This window comes from Spodoptera frugiperda, chromosome 19, assembly GCF_023101765.2.
Source record: "Spodoptera frugiperda isolate SF20-4 chromosome 19, AGI-APGP_CSIRO_Sfru_2.0, whole genome shotgun sequence".
Taxonomy (NCBI): domain Eukaryota; kingdom Metazoa; phylum Arthropoda; class Insecta; order Lepidoptera; family Noctuidae; genus Spodoptera; species Spodoptera frugiperda.
Genome location: NC_064230.1, coordinates 7,326,028 through 7,334,278, shown reverse-complemented (window position 1 = coordinate 7,334,278; position 8,251 = coordinate 7,326,028).

The following is an 8,251-nucleotide window of genomic DNA, read 5'->3' as shown; positions in this document are numbered from 1 at the left end:
TTCTACACGAATGTATAACCAAAAAGCTTCACACGAAACATAGATTGAAGTTTTAAAACTGTAAAGTAAATTTTATAAAATATGCATTGTAATCAGGATGCCATGTAAACCAAACACAGATGAATCAGATATTTACATCAGTAACACCTGGATCTAAGCCAACCAGCTGCACGTCTGCCTCCTAGCTTGTCCGTTGCACGCCTGGTTTCCCTCCGCACAGGAAGCCAGACTCTCATTATTAATACCCGACCAAGTATGGTCATGCGAAGCTTACGCCATATTAATCAGTATTATACGCCGGACACTTCTTATTTATTTATTTATAATTATACTAACATGGTTATAACGAATGTATATTTTTTTGAAGAGGACAACTCATCTCCTTTCTATGTAATTATAATTTATATTGAAGTATCAAAGGGAAAATGCGAAATCGACTACTTTGTTCCGGAAAATGGCAAACGGACACGCCATATGAATCAGAAGAACAAGCTTTAAAAAAATTATTTTGTACCTAGACTGCAATTATTAAAAAAATATTATTTGTCCTAGTAACTGATATAGCTAAACTATACTAAAAAAAATATTACATGCCGTTTTGTTAGTTGGTTTCAAAAATATTCCCATAGACATCGAAAATTTTGTCTCTGAAGAACTACCCATTTGCAAGATGGCCGCCAGTTCTAGGATCCAATCAGATCGAGCTAAATTACAGTTGAGGGCAATCTCCTCGCCTTTTCCCACTCACGGGAAAATATGTAAGGACATTTAGTGGTACGTTTCTTTTATTTTAAACTGGAATAATAATTAAACTACGGTGGGATTCAATATATAAATAATACTGAAAAATACTACAAAAAATAAGCTTTCATTTTAAACTATAATGTTGACACAAAAGTATAATAGTTTACGAGAAAATTCGTCCCAAAATTACAATGCCTGCATCACGCAAGCGAAGTTTTCTCGCCCGGTTTATAGAGGAGCCAATGTCAAGAGGGAATGTCGTGAGGTCCCTTTGCTAGTTCGTAAATCGGTTTACTAGGAGCCGACCTAAGTCCTAGACGGTGTCTCTGAGTAATATCAAGCGCAGTACTTACTACATGCCGACTATAGAGACCAACCAAGCAATGGTGATGACAATGAGATGAGGAACACTTGTCAACAGCCTCTTTAATTCTGAAGAGGTCGTTGACTCCCACGATGTAGCAAATTTGACCTTTTTGTCAATCCGACATTAATTTAGTTTCTTTTTTATTTAATGTTATTGTTACTTTCGTCAGATATACTAAATTAATTATTATGTTATCGGCTTACTTCTTTTTAATTTATTCATTTTCATCAGGCAATGAAGGCTCATGTGCAACGTCACATCTTTTATCCCCTTCGGGGAATATGTCCGGAGATACATGCGTTTAATCTATGTATTGTTATCTTATATGTCAAAATAAAATAATACGTGTCTAATATTTTTTCATTACATAACTGACGGACTTCGAAAGTATTTTTTTCCGTGACAAAATAAAAAATACACGTGTGTAATGTTTTAAAGTAATCTACAAGACGGACATTAAAATAAAAATCTGTCATCTTCCATATTCATCGGTCTGTTTTTTCGTGCAAGACGGACAAATAAACAGACACACACACTTTCACATTTATGATGTTAGTATAAATTAAATACACACTGTAGGAACGGTTAGATAGACTCCGGTATCTCTACACTCTTTTAGCAACTATAACTTTCAGCTGTATGTGAGACGACATTTACTGACACATAGAGAAGATAATTCAAACGAATACTAACAGATGGCGTTAAACACAATCCACAATCGTTTAAACATTACCAAGCCACTTCTAAATCGTGTAATCAAAGTTTATACAGCGATTAAAACGAATAGAACTCAGATAGGTGCAGACCTATCTCTGGTCTTTCTGAACTACATATATTGGCAATTATAACTTTTGACTGTGTGACGACATTTACTGACACATAGAGGAGATAGTTCAAATAAAAACTAACAGGTGGCGTTAAACACAATCTTGTTTTATCGTTGCACTTTTGTTTTATATTAAGGCGGTATATTCTTTATATTAAAAGGAAATTCAATTTATAAATAATACTGAAAAATACTTAAAAAAATAAGCTTTCATTTATAACTATAACATTATACCAAATATATTATAATTTAAGAGAAAAATCATCCCAAAGTTATAGTGCCTACATCACGCAAGCGAAGTTTTCTTACCCGGTTTATAGAGGAGCCAATGTAAAGAGGGAACGTTGTGAGGTCCGTTTGCTACTCCGTAAATCGGTTTACTAGGAGCCGACCTAAGTCCTAGACTGTGTCTCTGAATAATATCAAGTGCAGTACTTACTATATGCCGACAATAGAGACCAACCAAGCAACGGAGGAAACTATTGTCAACAGCCTCTTTAATTCTGAAGAGGTCGTTGACTCCCACGATGTAGCAAATTTGACCTTTTGTCAATCCGACATTAATTTAGTGTCTTTTTTTTAAATAATTTTCTTTAGAGAACGAAGGCTCATGTCCTATGTCACGTCTTTTATCCCCAAAGGGATAGGCAGAGATACAATGTACACCCTCTTTTCATCATTTGTGTTTTTATTTTGTCATTTAAGATAACAATACTTAGATAAAACGAATCAAAGTTTAGGAGTTGGAGCAAAAACGCCATTTCTACATATAAAATGTATCTAGAAGTGAGGTCATGCGATATTTCAAATCAATATATCTTCGAAAGTATTTGTTTCCATAACAAAATAAAAAAATACTTGTCTAATATTTTAAAATAATCTACAAGACGGACATTAAAATAAAAGCTAGCCCATATGTCGGTCCGTTTTGTCGTGCAAGACGCACAAATAATAAATAGACACACAAAACTTTCAAATTTATAATATTAGTATAAATTAAATACACACTGTAGGACCGGTTAGATACAGACTCCGGTCTCTCTACACTCTTTTGGCAACTATAACTTTCAGCTGTATGTGAGACGACATTTACTGACAAATATACAAGGTGGTTCAAACGAATACTAACAGATGACGTTAAACACAATCTACAATCGTTTAAACATTACCAAGCCACTTCTAAATCGTGTAATCAAAGTTTAAACAGCGATTAAATCGAATAAAACTCAGAGATGTACAGACCTAGCTCCGGTCGCTCTCAACTATATTGGCAATTATAACTTTCGTCTGTGTGACGACATTTACTGACACATAGAGAAGATAGTTCAAACGAAAACTAACAGATGGCGTTAAACACAATCTTCTTTTATTGTTGTACTTTTGTTTTATATTAAAGCGATATTTCTTTTCATTAAAAAGTTATTCAATTATTAACAATTCTGAAAAATACTACAAAAAATAAGCTTTCATTTGTAATTATAACGTTACAGCAAAAATATAATAATTTACGAGAAAATTCGTCCCAAAGTTACAATGCCTGCATCACGCAAGCGAAGTTTTCTCGCCCGGTTTATAGAGGAGCCAATTTCAAGAGGGAATGTTGTGAGGTCCGTTTGCTAGTCCGTAAATCGGTTTACTAGGAGCCGACCTAAGTCCTAGACTGTGTCTCTGAATAATATCAAGTGCAGTACTTACTATATGCCGAAAATAGAGACCAAACATAAATTTGAAGGAAATACGGACATCGACCTCTAACGAGGTCGCCCCCCACGGCTCTAGCAAATTTGACCTTTTTGTCAATCTGGCAAATAATGTGGGCTCGCCACTGCTGGGCCGGCTTGATTGAAGTGATAATACGGGGAAACGGGGATTGGGAAGGGAGGAATTGGGCCTCGGGTAACCTCACTCACACAACGCAAGCGTTGTTTCACGTCGGTTTTCTGTGAGGCCGTGGTATCACTCCGGTCAAGCCGGCCCATTCGTGCCGAAGCATGGCTCTCCCACACTTAGTAATATTACTTTCACTTAGATCACTATCAACAGCGGGTGACAGTCCACTGCTGGACTATGAGCCTCCTCTACATAAGAGGGTTTGCCATAAACTCCTGGTTTATCAGAAAGTGCTGATCTAGTGCCCTCTCGCGGGTGGCTACAGAAATATACTTAAATAAGTAAAGCAACACTTGCCAAGGCTAGTATATAGATGGGTGACCATCTCCATTCTATATTTTAACCATTTTAGAATAATGTAAACATTTGACATTTTGTTCATTTGTTCAGTATCTAAAATATTTCTGACATGTTTTGAAAATTCCAAATATAATTTAAAATCAATTTTTGTACGTCAGCCTACTCGCTCTAACGCACGTGTGTTCAGTAAGAGAGAAAGAGACAGATATACTGCAGTTGTATCCCAGTGTCCCCCTCAATGCAACCCGCGCCACAAGTACAGTCAGCAGAACTACGAACGACCTCCCGCTCCTAAACTTAACTCCGTTTTATCCAAGTATTGTTATCTTATATGACAAAATAAAGAAATACGTGTCTAATATTTTTTCATTACCTAACTGACGGACTAAATAGATTTTTAATTTTCATACCCCGTCTACTACCCTGTAGTTACTGTCTCTGTATTGAATAAATCTTTATTTTCCACCTGCATACTAAATAGGCGTGTTGTCTGTACATCACACACACTGCAGTGTAGAGCTCTCCTCACAAACAACATCACGGAGTATACAGGCAAGGAGTGCCATCTGTGCCGTGAGGGGACGTCAGAGTGCAATACATGTGTAACCACCCCCACTCTTCTCGCGGATGTCATATACCCGACTAACGGACTACAAATTAGACAGAGACCGTGCAGCAGCGCTCTCTGATAAACCTGAACCTTTTACACTGCGATCTCCAACCCGCCTGCCTGCAGAGATTATGGCAAACCCTCTTATGTAGAGGAGACTCATAGTCTGAGACTGTCATTGTGGCGCCCTCTATGCAACACATTGTAACGGACAATGTTTCATTCACAGAGACTACTCCTTATGTCTATACTCCATGTGCAGACGTCAGCACATCGACAAACGTTACTTCAATACAATCTCGACTTTATTACTAAACGATAAAGTTTGAAATGCCATAAAGACATTTGCAAGATGGCCGCCAGTTCTAGGATCCAATCAGATCGAGCTAAATTACTGTTGAGGGCAATCTCCTCGCCTTTTCCCACACACGGGAAAATACGTAAGGACATTTGGTGGTACGTTTCTTTTATTTTAAACTGGAATAATAATTAAACTACGATGTGATTCAATATATAAATAATACTGAAAAATACTACAAAAAATAAGCTTTCATTTAAAACTATAATGTTCGAACAAAAGTATAATAGTTTACGAGAAAATTCGTCCCAAAGTTACAACGCCTGCATCACGCAAGCGAAGTTTTCTCGCCCGGTTTATAGAGAAGCCAATGTCAAGAGGGAATGTCGGGAGGTCCGTTGCTACACCGTAAATCGGTTTTCTAGGAGCCGACCTAAGTCCTAGTCCCCCTCTGAAATAAAGAACAGAAGTGTAGACAGTGAAAGATGAAATCAAGAGGTTCATGGATCCTCAACCCCACGGCAGTAGCAGCTGTGACCTCCTTTTGTCACTCGCGATATCATTTTTACATGAGTTAAAAATTTTCTTTAGTTTCAGACTCAATGTAATATATTTTGAATTTGAAAAAGTTAGTATAAATAAAGACTGCACGGTTGGCACGGTGGCTAGGCAACTGGCTGCAGTGCAACGTGTCGCGGGTTCGATTCCCCACAGAACAACTTGTGTGATACACAAATTGTTGTTTCGGGTCTGGGTGTCATGTATATGTATTGTGAACTTTTATGTTTGTAAACACGACATAGGAGAAAATCTTAGTTTGGAGCAACGTTTAAAAAACTGTCTTCATGAAACGGAGGGCTATGTAATGTTTAGTTATTTGAATAAGTCACGCTGCGGACTGCCTAGCGGGTTACATTTTTAGTCAGTAAGAGTCTGACACTCCCTCCCAATAGAATTCAGAGAGGTAACCTATCTCTGGTATTGCTGAATTACTTGGCAATTATAACTTTTGACTGTGTGACGACATTTACTGACACGTAGAGAAAATAATTCAAACGGAAACTAACAGATGGCGTTAAACACAATCTTCTCTTATTGTTGTACTTTCGTTTTATATTACAGCGAAATTTCTTTATATTAAACGGTTATTCAATATATGAATAATACTGAAAAATACTTCAAAAATAAGCTTTCATTTGTAACTACAAGGTTATACCAAAAATACAATAATTTAAGAGAAAAATCATCCGGAATTTTCAATTCCTAAATCACGTAAGCGAAGTTTTCTCGCCCGGTTTATAGAGGAGCCAATGTCTAAAGGGAATCTTGTGAGGTCCGTTTGCTACTTCGTAAATCGGTTTACTAGGAGCCGACCTAAGTCCTAGACTGTGTCTCTGAATAATATCAAGTGCAGTACTTACTATATGCCGACTACAGAGACCAACCAATCAATGGATGAGATAAGAAACACTTGTCAACAGCCTCTTTAATTCTGAAGAGGTTGTTGACTCTCACGATGTAGCAAATTTGACCTTTTTGTCAACCCGACATTAATTTAGTTTCTTTTTCATTTATTCATTTTCATCAGGCAATAGAGACCAAACATACATCCCCACACCTCCACAGCAAATTTGACCTTCTTGTCAATCTGGCAAATAAATACGTGTGGGAGAGCCATGTTTCGGCACGAATGGGTCGGCTCGATCGGAGTGATACCACAGCCTCACAGAAAACTGACATGAACCAACGCTTGCGTTGTGTGATTGAAGTTACCAGAGGCCCAATTACCCCTCTTCCCAATCCCCAATTCCCCAATAACCCTTAAATTCCTAACCCAAAAAGGCCAGTAACGCACTTGTTACGCCTGTGGTATTTCGGGTGTCCATGGGCGGCGGGCAAGTACCAAAGTGACTTTTTATTAGTTATATCTGGCAATGCGGCCAGTCTTCTGGGAACGTTCCCCAATGACAGCGATGCGGACGAGTACTTCGACGCCTAACCACGCCTAACGCCTTTATTTTAGTTTTAAGTTAGTTTTTATGCCTTTTTTTTTGATATTTTTAAGTTGTAAATAATGTGTTAGTTTAGATGAAAAGATAAAGTTATACGTACTTTCTAAGATTATTTATACACCATTGACAAACGGTGAAGGAAAACATCGTGAGGAAACCAGAAAACAGTCAGGTTTATCAGAGAGCGCTGATAACTAATCTAACGCCCTCTCGCGGGTGGCCACAGAAATATACTTAAATAAGTAAAGCAACACTTGCCAAGGTTAGTATATAGATGGGTGACCATCTCCATTCTATACATTAACCATTTTAGAATAATGTAAACATTTGATATTTCATTCAGTATCTAAAATATTTCCAACATGTTTTGAAAATTGCAAAGATAATTTAAAATCAATTTTTGTACGTCAGCTTACTCGCTCTAACACACGTGTGTTCAGTAAGAGAGAAAGAGACAGATATACTGCAATTGTGTCCCTATATCTCCCTCAATGCAATCCACAATACAAACTACAAGTACATCAGTTAGACTCAGCATAAAGTGGCAGAGAGAAAGACGAGAAATCAATGTAAAATATACCTTAAATACTTTACCGTACGGATGAAAACGGCATGCCAATGACAGATTTTAGTTGTTAGCTCCAAGCTTCTTTGCCATACCGTTTTTAACCATATGTCAGTATAGTAAAGGTTCATTTTAAATTGATTTATTCTCAGTATCTTCGCCGCTCTTCCACCGGATTTCACTGCGCTTAAACTATGCAGTGTAGAGCTCTCCTCACAAACAACATCACGGAGTATACAGGCAAGGAGTGCCATCTGTGCCGTGAGGGGACGTCAGAGTGCAATACATGTGTAACCACCACTACTCTTCACGCGGGTATCATATACCCGACTAAGGGACTACACATTTGACAGAGATTTGCTAGCAGCGCTCTCTGATAAACCTGAACCTTTTAAACTGCGATCTCCAACCCGCTTGCCAAGTGCGGAGATTATGGCAAACCCATTTTGGATTTTATGTAGAGGAGACTCTAGGTGGCGCCCTCTATGCAACACGTTGTAACGGACAATGTTTCATTCACAGAGACTACTCCTTATGTCTATACTCCATGTACAGATGTCAGCATATCGACAAACGTTACTTCGATACAATCTCGACTTTATTACTGAACGATAGAGTTTGAAATGCCATAAAGACATT